Raw genomic sequence first — 14201 nt, forward strand, 5'->3', positions numbered from 1 at the left:
CCTACAGTAAGATCAAAGCGCTACGTACTCATACTGCAACTGTAATGATGAGTCAAATAGCCCACCACCAATGTCAGAAATAAAAGTGTAAATCAGTTCGCAGTATTAAGAATCTCTCTCACACTTCAAGTAAATCTTTTTTCAGTCAACATTTTTCAACATCCTATGATCGAATGTGCGGTGGGGCATTAGCTGTTTAACATATGTTTAAGATGCGACACATTCAGTCCTCAGTGAATTACACGAAAGGGAACCTCCCTATAAAATTCCGCAAATTTATAATAAACAAGGTCGGGCAACGGATAATGTCGTAATAAATGGAATTTTCAAAGTGTGGCCCAATTAAACATGAAAACGAGGATACCACACTTCACAAGGATGTATTAAAGCAAGGAGCCATCAAACTACGAAAATAAACTCGTGGTCATTATCAAAATATCCTTTATTGCCTTGAAACGTATGGTCTTACTATTGGGGTCTGAATATTAGATACTAAAACATGTTAATGATATTTTGGCATAAAATGCCGCATAACACTACCTGCGTGCCTGCCTGGTTATCGAGGCGCGTTAGCCCGCAACTTCCACGTTTCGGGGAGGTGTTTCTGCTCCATATCGAAAGCATCCTTCAGACTGGTAGCGAGAGTCAGAGTGCCTGCCAGCGTGGATGTAGGTTTTAGACGGTCTCCTATAACCGCCCAGTTGAATACCCACCTCCCACCTCAGTTAAACGATTCTCAGGCACGCAGACAGTGGAACGAGCAGCAGAGGGAGCTTTGAGGAGGGTATAATTTTCATTTTGGTTCCTGAACAAGATGTGGTCCGCACAAAGTGGTATACGTTACCATACCGTGGGGAAGCAGCACAGAGAGTAGCAAAAACAATGAAATCCTGCAGCTATGTGAAGAGCACCAAAGCCCTGTGTATTTTCAGACGCAGAGATACAACCTAATTGCTAGCCTACAGTGGGGTAAACAAAATTGATTGTCCTCAAAAATGGTTCAAATGGCTCTGAGCACTATGGGACTTAACATCTGAGGTCACCAGTCCCCTAGAACTTGGAACTACTTAAACCTAACTAACCTAAGGACATCAAACACATCCCTGCCGGAGGCAAGATTCGGACCTACGACCCTAGCGGTCGTGCGGTTCCAGACTGAAGCAACTAGAATCGCTCGGCCACTTCGGCCGGCTTAATTTGTCTTTTTGTGATAAGTTTTATGTTGGTCAGTCACTCACATTCGTAGCAACCAATCTGGTTGAATATGGGCAGCAAGATGTAGCTAAATTATGACTACAAATGTGCTGAGATGTACTGAAGAAGAGTTACAACTACAAGCCACAGTCCCACGTCCTTCACTTAACAAAACAGGGCCAATAACACAACCTGCTGAAAGCCCTTGAAATAATCAAACATCTCAACCACAGTCATGATCCAATATTAAATGACGAAAGACAGTTCAATAGTTCGCCTCTCCTAAACTTCATTTATTCCTCTCAGTTTCCCATTATTTCCCACACTTCCTTTCTGCTCGTCAGTTTCCTGTATATCTTTTTTTATTTTTATTGCTTATGAGCTTCATGTATCCTGGGGCTTCAATCTTAAATTAAGCCTTTTATTCTATTTCTGACCGCTTACCATATTTAAGCTATTCTTTAGCAGCCTTGCCAAGTACCAATTTATTTTATTTTAATTGTTAACTCGATGTAAATCGTTATATAAGTACTGATTTCCAGATTTCAAGTTTAGTGCTAATGTTTTTCCTGGTTTGCTCTGATTGTGTTTATTACCTACTTCATTGCATTACTAGTGCACTGAAAAAAGCGATATTTACTCTGTTTGTGACTCAGTCTAGATGAGTAACATCTTTGCAAATATTGTAACGTCCTTGCCAATGACAGTTACATAAAGTCTGATGATGGCCTGGTAGCTAAAAACCGGTTAAACTAAATAAATTAATCCTGAAGAACATACACAATATTGTCATTTTGATTCATTATTATATTCGAACTTAAGAACTTCACCCTCGAAAGCCTAGCTACAATGTTTCAAAATCCAACTTTACATATGATATGAAGGAATATATTGCGTATCATGAAGGCAAGATAAGACTGACTGTGCACAATGAAGCGTTTAAGTCATTACTTTTCCCGTGCACCATAAATGAAATGAACGAGTGAAAGAGGTCCAATAAGAAGTATCCTCTGCTACATATTGTGGCGATACGTGTAAGACACCGCTAGCCCACGCCTCTCGCGGTGTGCGTTTAACCCCATTTAAATGACGCGCCAAGCGCGCCCAGCGGCTGTACGATTAATTAAATAATCGGCGTGCTAATCACAGTTGAAATCTCTGGTCCAGAGGGACGTGAAGAGGCTGTGGTCCAGAGAGAGAGTAGAGTCAGTAGAGTCTTGTTCACTCTTAAGAGTCAGTCGAGCTAGAAAGTGTCTTGTGAAACGATCATTCTGTGGATAATATTAGTGTGATGATTTCTTTCATATGTGTTGTGTTGTCTTCTTCGATGAGTAAAAAAAAAAAATATAGGTAAAATAAATTTTTGTGATGTCCATCAATAAGTTCATTCCAGTAAAAATAGAACCACTTACCTTCACCTTTATTCACCCTTTTTTCTTTCTTTCCTTTCAACAAAAATAAAAACAAAAAAATTACCACCCCCTTTTTTTTTTAATTCCGGACATCACAATATTTCACATTAGTTTTCAGAGTACAGATGTAGTTCTAGATGTTACATGCTGTGCGCCATGAAATTGTGAACTTCACCACATTTATCGATTGATTTAGTATAGTTTAACTCTTTAAGTAGAAACTCTTTCATTACTATAAAATAGTTCTCTATCTTCAAAATTTCTTGTATGTTTTATAAAATAGTTTCCTAACTCTAAAACTGCGTGTATGTTGTACGGTTCCATAGTAGCCCATTTAATGGCGAGACTAAACGACCAAAAAGAGAATATTCCGAGTGTGGTTTCTTCGTCCACAGTGCGGGGTGTATGGAACCTGTATACATTGCCTGCTGACTTGTAGTAATACAATAAAGGAAGTTACGGAAGCGAAAATAACACCTCGGTCGGAAACATTTATTTGGGGAGAATTTCAAAGTAACCCTCGATAAAATATACTGTGCTCGAACTACCTACAAATATCGTTCTAGTGCCTTGTAATTTAGATACTTATTTACATTGTCTATGTACTTTCTTCTTTGCAACAGCTTGTAAAAACAAGAAACATAGCCGGCTCACTACATGCAGAATGTGTTTTTGAGTGAGAAAAACTAACCTCATAAATTTAGGTCGCAGAACTAGGAAAGAGGGACTATGAGCTCAGGAGAAAGAAAAACAAAAAGAAGTCCCCTGCGGTTATTACTCTGTTTCTTCTGCTGGAACGAAATTACATGGCGCGAATTCCCCCGCTGCCCTACAAAACACTGCGAAGCTGGTTTAATGGGGCACGTTCGTTTTTCTCTTGTTCTATGAATATCATTATACGTGCATAACTGCAGAATTCATCGCTGCAAACAAGAAGAAGAAAGAGTCTATGTTTCTTCTCTCTGCTTTCCACATACCGTTTCAGTTCCACGCTGCAGTAGGGAGGCAAAAACCATCCGACAATAACAGCAAAATAATAGTTTTATCGGTTCACGTAAATTCTTACAAGGATCAACATTCAAATGTCGCCAGTTCTCTCGGGAAACTTCAAGTTTTACTTTTACTACTTTCGAATGCTACATCACTGTCTATACCCAAGAACGTTTTCACTAAAATTTACTGTCTACCACCAACGTACCATAGACCAAGTTTAAATTGTTTCCAAATGTAATGGTAGTGAATTACGTGTAACTAAATTTTCTAAAGTAATGATGCGAGTTACAGTTCAACAACGGAGATGCTTACCACTTGGCTATCGCAAGAGCGTGACATCCGTACATTTCATTGTTAGCTTTTGATCGTTGTGATCCCCAAATTCACTTGTATACGTCACGCGACTGAAATTCATATTACTGGAGTGTTAAGTGTAAATAACACAGAAAAACGTTAATTAACAGTACTCTAAATGTGAAATACTAACATATTTATTGGTGTTTGTTGCATTATGTAATATGCGATTGAAGTATGGAATCGGTGAATACCACGTTTTCATTGGATTGTGTGCCGGTATCACGAAGAAGCAATATGACAGTGATTAGTAGAAACAACTTTCGAGTAGTACGAATTTTTTAGTATTTAGAAGACATTAAAAGAAATACTTTGGAGGATGGCCAGCAAGAGTTGTCAGTGAATATTATTAAATCTGACGTCGTAATCTATACAGGTGAAGAAATCCCGGTTGACAGACTTTATTAACTGGAAGTTGAAAAGTCAGTACTACAGAACTCTTTAATGGCTGTGGAACATGCTGAGTAGCAGTGCGAAATCAGCAGAATCGTTGGGTAAATGTTGGATGATCAGTTTGTAATTGAACATATCGTTGATAATATGTCGTCGATTGAGATGGTAGGAGTATGTAACGTTCAGGATAGTTTTGCACCTATCATGTACCGGTAATGACAGGAATAGTGACGCCTGTTCTTATTTACTGGCTTGGGTACCAACATAAATTTGCAAAATGGAAAGCTTTTTAGGCAGATATCCACAGCTCAAGTGGAATTAATGTATTTATTCTGAATAATGGCAGAGTGACGGAAGCACGTATTTATTTTTATTTTGTAAAGGCTGAGGGTAAGAAAATATATTTCGAGTAAAATGTTTGAACTTAGATTAGTTGCTGTAACGTTTTTGGAGATATACTAGGGAATAATTTACAGTACAAAAGAAAAATTCCTTAGTGCAGCACATACAACCAAAAGGTAGCGTATAATAAGACCACTTGCAGCAGAATATAAAGAAAGTAAATAAAAATTGGTAGTCATATCTAACGGAGTCAGATTCTTCATACTTCAGAAACAAAGGCTTTAAAGTTTAGAAAGTAAAAATTTAAGTCACTACATTAAATAAGCGCAAACTAAAGGTAAAGAATACGATTAGCAATTGTTTGTTGATTAAACAATAAAAGGTTGTTGTTTCGTAAATAATAGAAAAAACTCTGAACGATCGGAATTTTAGAATTCACAACGGTAATTCAAGTTCTTTAATACCGCGAAATATAACTGAAAACAGGCTGAAGAAAGTCCAGTGAGAAAAAGCTGAAACTAATAGGTGATTACGCAAGTGGATAAGAAACTGCAGTTAACGTGCTTTACATAATTATATCTCGGCATTCTTTTTTCACGTGAAGTGGAATATTTATACCGCTAACGAACGTAATGAAAATATAGGAAGTATCTCAACTGTCATATTCCTGACGGTAGCTGGATATAGATACTATTACTAGTTCGCATTCACTGAATGCTGAGTCTATGGAGGTCTTGAATTTCTTGCATTTGAGTCAAGGTGAGACAACAGACAGAATACGTTCCAATAACGCGATTTACGAAAGACATTCGACACTGAGCACATTGTTGGCTCATAACGAAGATACGATCAAAATAGGTATGTTTACAGATACGTAATTGGTTCGAAGAACTTTTGACTAATTTAAACCACTACGTTGCAATGGAGGACGAATTTTCAACAGAGCAGCAAATACTACCGGTTTTCTGTCAATAAGGCGTGCTAGGACTACTGACGTTCTCAGTGAAGTAAAGCTGTTTATCTGGCAGTCTCTTCCTCACTATCAGACAGATCGTTAATGATGTTCTTATTTGCAGAAATGTAGTGTTGTCGGAGAGTTGTAAAAAAAAAAACAACGGAGAAATACTTGTACAAAAGTGTAATTGGTGTAGAGAATGACGTGTGTCTTGAAGTGTGGGTAAACGGAATACGCTGTCCATAACAGAGGGACAAAAACTGAGTTAACCGATTGCAAGATTACTCGTAATTTGCTGGAGCCCATCGTGATATTTAAATAAACAGTACGAAGGAGTATGAAATAAGACTGTAACATGTAAACCCAGTAATATAAAAATGCCAATGAAACTATTCGATGTGTTGGAAGCGTTCTAAAAAAAATGCAGTGTGTCTGTTAAGGAAATCACATAGTAGACATTATTGTTATCAAGTCTAGATTACTCCTTTAACATCTGAAATCCTTACGAAGTAGAAACGACTAGAGACATGGAACAAATTCCGAGACGTGCTGTTAGGTTCGTAAGAGGGGGCATGGCCGTTATGAAACTGTAACGGAGATCCTCGGCTAAAGTAACTGAAAATCTTTGGAAAGAGCGTGAAGTTCTTCTTGCGAAATCAACTTACGTAAAATTAGAGAACCTGTATTTCAAAAGTTTCTCGCGAAAGGGTCGTGAGAAAAAGCAACACAAATTAAGAATCCTCTCTTATAGTTACTTTTGTTTTCTAATATCTTCGACGGCAATTTTCTTCGTAAGTTCATTGATACGTATCCTATTTGATCTTCGGGTAGCGCAGTGGTTATCACACTCTACTCACATTCTAAAGGACGCAGTTCAGGCCCGCCTCCGGCCACGCTGATGTAGGTTTTCCGTAATTTCCCTAAATTGCTAAAGGCAAATGCCGCGATGGTTCCTTCGAAGGGTACGGCCGCTTACCTTCTCCATCCTTCCCAAATCCGAGCTTGTGCTCCAACTCTAATGATCTGGTTATCGACGGGATCCTAACCACTAATCCCCGTCCTTCCCTACTTGATTCAAAGAGGTTGACCATGCTACGTGTGTTTCCATTTGACGAGTTATGCCGACCTGTATCAGTTTCTTTGGGTTTTCAGTGCAGTTTCATTAAGTTCCGATAGGTGACAGCGCTTTACGTAGCCTCAAAATGGCGTCTGTAACGGAGGTATGTTCCAAGCACAGAGCTGTTGGCAGAAAACCAGAGCGTCGCAGATAGTAAAAGGCGCGAACGTCTATGGAGACCTGACAGCGAACAAAAAAGCACGGTGAGTCATGGGCGAGGCGTCTATCATAGCAACAAGGTCGCGCAAACCTGTCTGATCTCACGCGTGCCGGCCGGTCACACATAGCTGTAACTCCTGCAGTGTTGGAACGTGCGGACACTCTCATACGAGGTGATTGGCCAACCAAAAGCAAACAAATAGCTTCACAACTGGACGTCTCTCTTGGCAGTGCTGACACACTCGTCCAGCAGTTGGAGTATTCAAAGGTCTATGCCCACTTCCTCGTTGCCTAACACAAGACCATTATGAGCAAAGATGGTCCATCTGCGCAGCATTACGAAGATAATCGTAAAAATATTTTAACGAACATCGTCACAGGCAATGAAACATGGGGTCACCACTTTTACTCGGAAACAAAATGGCAATCCATGAAGTGGCGCCACATTACCTCTGCTCCGAAGAAATCCTTCAGAGACGCACCCTGAATAGTTGAAGTCATAGTTATGGTCTTCTGGGACTATGGAGAGGTTCTTCTGATAGTTATGCTCCCTTATGCTGCAACGATTAACTCTGAAGTACATTGTGCAATTCTGAGGAATTGAAGAAATAATTTCAGACTTCTCCACGACAGCACTAGGCCTCCCACAATTATACACACCCAAGAAGAGCTCACAAAACTTCGGTGGGCTGTTGTTCGTCATCTGCCATACATTCTGGGTCACGCACTTTCCGACTTCCATCTGTTTGGCACATTAAAGTATGCACTCCGCAAGAAACAGTGGATAATGGGAAGCTTATTGATGCAGCAAGACAGGACATTAGCTACGACGTCGACCAACAGATTGATACAATGTGGGCAAACGGGCCCTCACAGTAAGGTGTCGTAAGGCACCCGCAGTGAATGAAGATTATGTGAAATACAGGATTTTATAGCCAAAAGAGTAGCATAATGTGCCGTATTCCAGCCCTGAATACGACCAATTTGCTTTCAGAAAAAAGTTACTAAGTAAACGCCTGTCGTATTATAAAGTGTTGTGCATGCTCATATCGAAGCAAAAACCTGCATCTGGATTGTATGGATTACACTATCTACGTTTAAATAAGAACTGCACGTCTATTTGTTGGATGTATTCCAATCTGCGTCTTCCCCTACAGTTTTCACCCTCTAAAGATCCCTCTAGCACCATGTAGGTTGTTACCTGATGCCTTAACACATGGCTTATCATCTTGTCACTTCTTCTCGTCAGTGTTTCCCGTAGGCATATGTTCCTTTCTTTCCCGATTCTGCGGAGGACCTCCTCTTTCCTTATCAGTCGCAATAGTTTCCAACACTCTTCTGTAGCACTGCATCTCAAACGATAATATCCTTTTCTCTTTCAGTCTTCCTTCTGACCATGATTCAGTACCACAAAAAGCTGGAATCCGAAGGTATATTCTCGGAAATATCTTCCTCAAATTCAGACATATGTTTCATAACAGTAGACTTACCTTCGCTAGGAATATCCTCATTCCTGTGCTAGTCTGCGTTTTTATTCTCCTTCTTTCGTCCAGCATAGCTTATTTTGCTTGCAAGTAAGAGAATTCCTTAACGTCGTCCACTTTGCGACCACCAATTTTTATTTTCTCGCTTTCTCTTTATGATACTTCTCTCTTCTTTCGTCTTTTTTCAGTTTACTCTCCACACATTTCCTGTACCCACTAAACTCTTGATTTCATTCAACTGGTCCTGCAATTCTTATTCACTTTCACTCAGGATTGCAAATTCATCAACGAGTCTTAAAATTGATATCCTTTCACCCTGAATATTAATTCTTCTCTTGAACCTTTCTTTAATTTCCGTCATCGCTTCTTCGACGTATAGACTGAACAATAGGGGCACAAGACTGCACCTCTGTCTTAATCCCTTTTAATCCTAGCACTTCCTTCTTGGTCTTCCAGTCTTCGATCATCTGGCACCATTTTACATTGCCTAACGCTTTTCCTTAGTCGACAAATCCATTGAGCGTACCTCTTCATATTTGCTTCCATTATCAAATGCCACATCACAGCTGCCACTCTGGTGCCTTTACCTTTCCTAAAGCCAAAACGCTCGTAATCTAACAGCTCCTCAATTTTATTTTCCATTTTCTGTGTATTATTCTTGCCAGCAGCTTGGATGCATGACCTTTATAGCTAATTTTGTGATATTTCTCGCACTTAGGTGCTTTTGCTATCTTACGGAGTGCGATGACACTTTCTTGAAAACCTGATGGTTCATAGCCAGTCTCATAGATTCTACAGACCAAATTGAATAGTTGTTTGGTTGCTACCTCCACCAATGAGTTTAGTAATTGAAGTGGAATGCTATCCACCCCCTCTGCCTTTCTTGGTCTCAAGGCTTCCAGAGCTCTCTTAAATTCTGACTCTAATAATGGATCCCCTATGCCTTCCACATTAACTTCAGTTTCTTTATCAATCACTTCATCAGACAATTCCTCCCTGTCATAGAGTCCCTCAATAAACTCTTCCCACCAATCCGCTCTCTCCTCTGCGACTGCAATCTGGAAATGCGGTAGGCAATTCCGTATGCCGTTTTCATCAAATTTAGAGTGTGATTTTGTAAGTCATAGATTGATAACAGGGTGCACCGGAGTGAGAATGTTTATCGATAATATCGTGCCCTGTGTAATTTTCATTCCTTTCGTTTATGGACACGGTGATAGGCTGACTGGTTTGTGAATGTTTTTGGTGTGCATGCGAATATACAGTGCATATAATTTGTGAAATGCGAGCAGGAAACATTATGACCAAATGAAACCGACCGGCAGCAAAGACTAGCGAACCAGGTGGAAGACTCTTAGAAATGATACCGACCCTGCCTTACCGTTGGGCGACATGTTTTCGTCCTGTCTACCTATACGTTTGCACTGCCTAGTGTCCACCTGGAGGGCAAATATAGGAGTTCGGGGCGCCTTTTTGTATTCTGCGGACCACCACGCTTGTGCGAAACATGGGCTGCAAGAAACAAAGTCCAGGCTCCTAGCAGCTCTTTCGTTATTTCTCAAGACCTCAGTTGTGAGGCTAACTGCATAAACGTGAAAACGCGCTATTGGCGTAATGGTGCATGGTGTCAAGAGCGCAAAGTTGAAGTAAGTGTCTGTTTTTGGTAGTAGGGCAGATTTTCGTGTGATGATTGGCATCTGAAGGAGACCTTTTATTTTGGTGGGATTCTCTAGTTGACGGGGAACCTTGTGAGTGCGCCACAGGGATTCTTAATTTTGCAATTGGCAGTTGGCACTGTTTGTCCGGAAGGAATCACAGAAGTACTTGTGGTTACGACATGGAGGTGTTCGTATCGACATACTTTAAGATTCAGACATTTGAATCGACTTGTGCTTTGATCGCAAAGGTTTCCACACCAAATGCGGGTACGGTAGCATTAGAGGACGGACTTGACTTGGCGTAGAATCGTGGTTGAGACCACAACTTCTTCGGGTTGCGACAGGGTGCTGACGACATCGTCTTTATAAAGATGCTAGCACGTGTGCAGCGTACAGCTTCGTGAGCATAATTCGCAGCCCTGGTAGAGTAGCTCAATTCGATTTCACAGTCGTGGAATCCAGGACGGATGGACTAGCTCATGTTCATCGCAAGTGTACTGAATTTGCAAACTTCTTGGCATAGTCACTAACTTACAGTCACTGTTTAGTAAGACATTTTCAAAATTTTATAGATAACATTTATCGTTGTACTTTGTTAGAGTGTAAATTTTTAAGCGGGAAAGTAGTATTTTCGTAGATGAGGGAGAAACACTGCTACGTACTTAATCTTCCACTTCAGTTAGGATAAACAAAATAGTCACAGTTATCATAGTTAAAATTATGTTGTTTTAAAGGATGTGTTCGTGAACAAATTTGAGTATTTAACTAATCTGTGTTTCTATTTCGTACCTCCACACACATTAGGTTATAAGCTATCAATCGTAGTTTAGGTAGATACTTTTTGTCACGTTAGATCATATAAAAGTAATTGTTTTTTCCGTCAGGTGGTATAAATCAGTTTAAGTTTTATGCAAATTTCCCATTTTAAGATCTGGGCTCAGAGCCTTAATTTCGTATTAACCACTTAACTTTGCATCACAAAATTTAATGGGCAGATCTTAAAAGCATGGCCTGGCTACAGTTGCCGTTGAGGAATAGGGAATTTAACCATGGGGGATTTCGCAATCTTAATGTTACCACCCTGTCTTTTAATTTCAGCGGAAGAATTTTTGAATCAGTCCTTTCTAAAATTATTTCTTTTTCGATTTCATCGGATCTTTCCTGCAGCCATTTCTCCTTGGCTGCCCCGCACTTCCCACTTTCATTCCTAACTGCTTTATATTGTTGTATTCCTTCCGTTCCCTGAACATTTTGGTACTTCCTCCTTTCGTCGATCAGTGGAAATATTTCTTCTGTTACCTAAGTTTCCTTCACATTTACATTCTTCATACCTATGTTTGTTTGTAGAACATCTAAGATTAAATTTTTTAGAGATGTCCTCTTCTCTTCATCTAAAGTGCCTTCTGTAGTATTCCTTATCATAGTATCCACACCTCTGCCGAACTTGGAATGCGTCTCATCATTTCTAAGTATGCCAACATCCCACTTCCGTCCACACTCATTCTTCCAGAAGATTCTTTCAAACTTCAGTTTAGTCTTTATCATTACTAAATTGTGATCTCACTCTATATCTGCACTTGGGTATGCCATACAATCCAAAATCTGATTTCATAACCTCACAGTGACTTTAACGTTATCCAGCTAGAATCTCCAGGCCTTTCCGAAGTGTACCTCCTCCTCTTCTGATTACTGAACAGAGTATTTGCTTTTATCATCTTAAATTTATTGCAGAGGTCAGTTAATCTCATTCCTTTTCCGTTCCTGGTATCAAGTCCACATTCTCTCTCAATTCTTTCTTCTTTTCCTACTTCTACAACCGCTTTTCAATCGTACAGTATTATTAGACTTTCATCTCACTTTACATAATCTATGAACCATTTGAACCATTAAATGTCCACATATACTTTCTTAGCTCTTCAACTTCTGCTGGAGGCGCCGGCATGTACACCTGAGTTATCATTGTCGGGACGGGTTTTGCTATCGAATCTGACGACAACAAATCGATACTGAACTGCTCACAGTAGGTCACTCGCTGCCGTACTTTTCTATTCATAATGTGTGCTACTCCCATTACATCATTTTCTGCTCGTGTTGATATTACCCTATATCCATGTGACCAGAAAACCTATTATTATTTGCATTTCACTTCAGTGATTCCCATAATATATAGATCGAAGCTTAACATTTCCATTTTCAAATTTTCTATATTTCCTACTACGTTCAAACTGTACATATTCCATGCTCCAACTCTAGAATTTTATCCCTGAAGCGGTTACTCCATTATTTATCACGGTCCCCCCCCCCCCCCTCACCCGCCACCCATTTTCAATTCCTTTCAGGAGACCCGAAATGGGGGCTAATCCGGATTGTTGTGTCCATTGAGACCTTCTCATGATTTTTTTTAACTGCAAGTCTCATATCCTATGAACAGGCCTCATGTGTCTGTAATTCAGGAGTTACCATTGCGTTCTGCATCCTTATGCCTTTCGTCATTCCAGATTCTTCACCTATGTCCGCTCCTGCGTCGTCTCTGAGAACACCGGCGGAAGAACGAGGGCTACTTCTCATGCAGCCATTGCCGATGATTTTTATTCAAAATTCGAGCAGTAGCTGGGTTACAATGCACGACTGATTGCGGTCTGTTCATTAGTCAAAGACGACACCTCTAGACAACGGGAGTTGACATGAGGCGGGCAGTACCAAATTATTAGGCCATTCCACGGGAAAATTGTATGTCATTTCATTTTCATTTTGTGCTTTGTTGTGCTAACAATGTTAAATGTTCGTGTACATACGGCGTGTGTTCATACCTACTATTGCTATGTTTAACTGTCATAAAGGATCCTGTCACAAGTGGGTTTTCGCATGCAGTAACAGTCACACAATTTTAGATGTTCGTATCCCCATGAAACGCGTATTATTTTATTTTTTATGTTATTTGCTTTTTTATTTTCTTGTTTTACTGAAAGATGCCAGATTTTAGATTATTGTTCATATCGCCTGATAGTATGATAACTCCGAAAGGATACAATAGTTAATCGCTGATACCAGAGATAGCGATAAAGTTTTAATTATAAACTTTAAAACTCAAAGTTACGTAGTTAAATTTTTATTTGTTTGCAAATACGTGTCTGCAGTCATGATATATACTGAAAGGATCGTTGTGTGCCTGGAAAACCAAATAAAACTGAAGCAGGCCATCGTTTATCTTACCATAATACGTTTTCTGCGTTTGTACAAGAACTCCGCAGTACTGATCTGGCGGAAGTGCGCGGTAACAATGTACCAGCAGAGGAGACACACCGTGCTTATGTGGTAACCTCTTTTCCAGTGTGTTCAGACACGCCAGAACGACGGGGAACGACGCAGAGGCAGACCATTTCTCTGTGAAGATCCGCCAATCGCGGTAAGTGGAGGTCTAGGTAATCGGGGACCACCATTATCGTCGTAGTAATAGTATAAAATGCAAATCACTCACGGGTCAGCTGTTAACAGCTTGCGTGACATTTTGAGAAAGATCGCTGCCCACTGGGTACCACGACCGATAACATTCAAATAGACTGCCTATCCGAGGTGGTTTCAGGCCAGTCCAGATGATTTCCTGAGCCACCTAATAACCATGAACGAGTTCTGCGTATGTCAGTAGGATACCGACAAAAAAGACCAAGCCAAGCAGTGGAAACATACGGATTCACTACCACTGAGAAAGGCAAAGAGCCATCCAACATCAGCGAAGGAGGTGCTGAATGTTTCTTGGGTTTACCAGGGTGTAGTGCTAACAGATTACGCTAGCAAGCCGCAAACCATCGCAGGAGCACACTGTCGAAATCTCCTGTGACAATTCCGGCAGTTTATCAACACGAAGCATCGGGGAAAGTTGCCAAAAGCCACGTTGCTTCTTTGGATTGACAGATTTTGCCTCTTCCCTCCGTATTCTACTCCAGTAATTTCTTCCTCTTTCTTCGGATGAAGCATTTCGAGAATGAAAACGAAATAATTTTGGAGATGTAACGTTTTCCTGAACAGCCAGTTCAGGCTTTCACAATAAGCGTCTTCAACTCACCATAAAATTGTGTAGCTCTGAAATATGAATACCTAATGAAGGAATAACAGAGTCGAGGACCAGGTTTTCCTTGTCTG

The sequence above is a fragment of the Schistocerca gregaria genome, chromosome 2 (genome assembly GCF_023897955.1).
Source record: "Schistocerca gregaria isolate iqSchGreg1 chromosome 2, iqSchGreg1.2, whole genome shotgun sequence".
In the NCBI taxonomy this organism is placed as follows: Eukaryota; Metazoa; Arthropoda; class Insecta; order Orthoptera; family Acrididae; genus Schistocerca; species Schistocerca gregaria.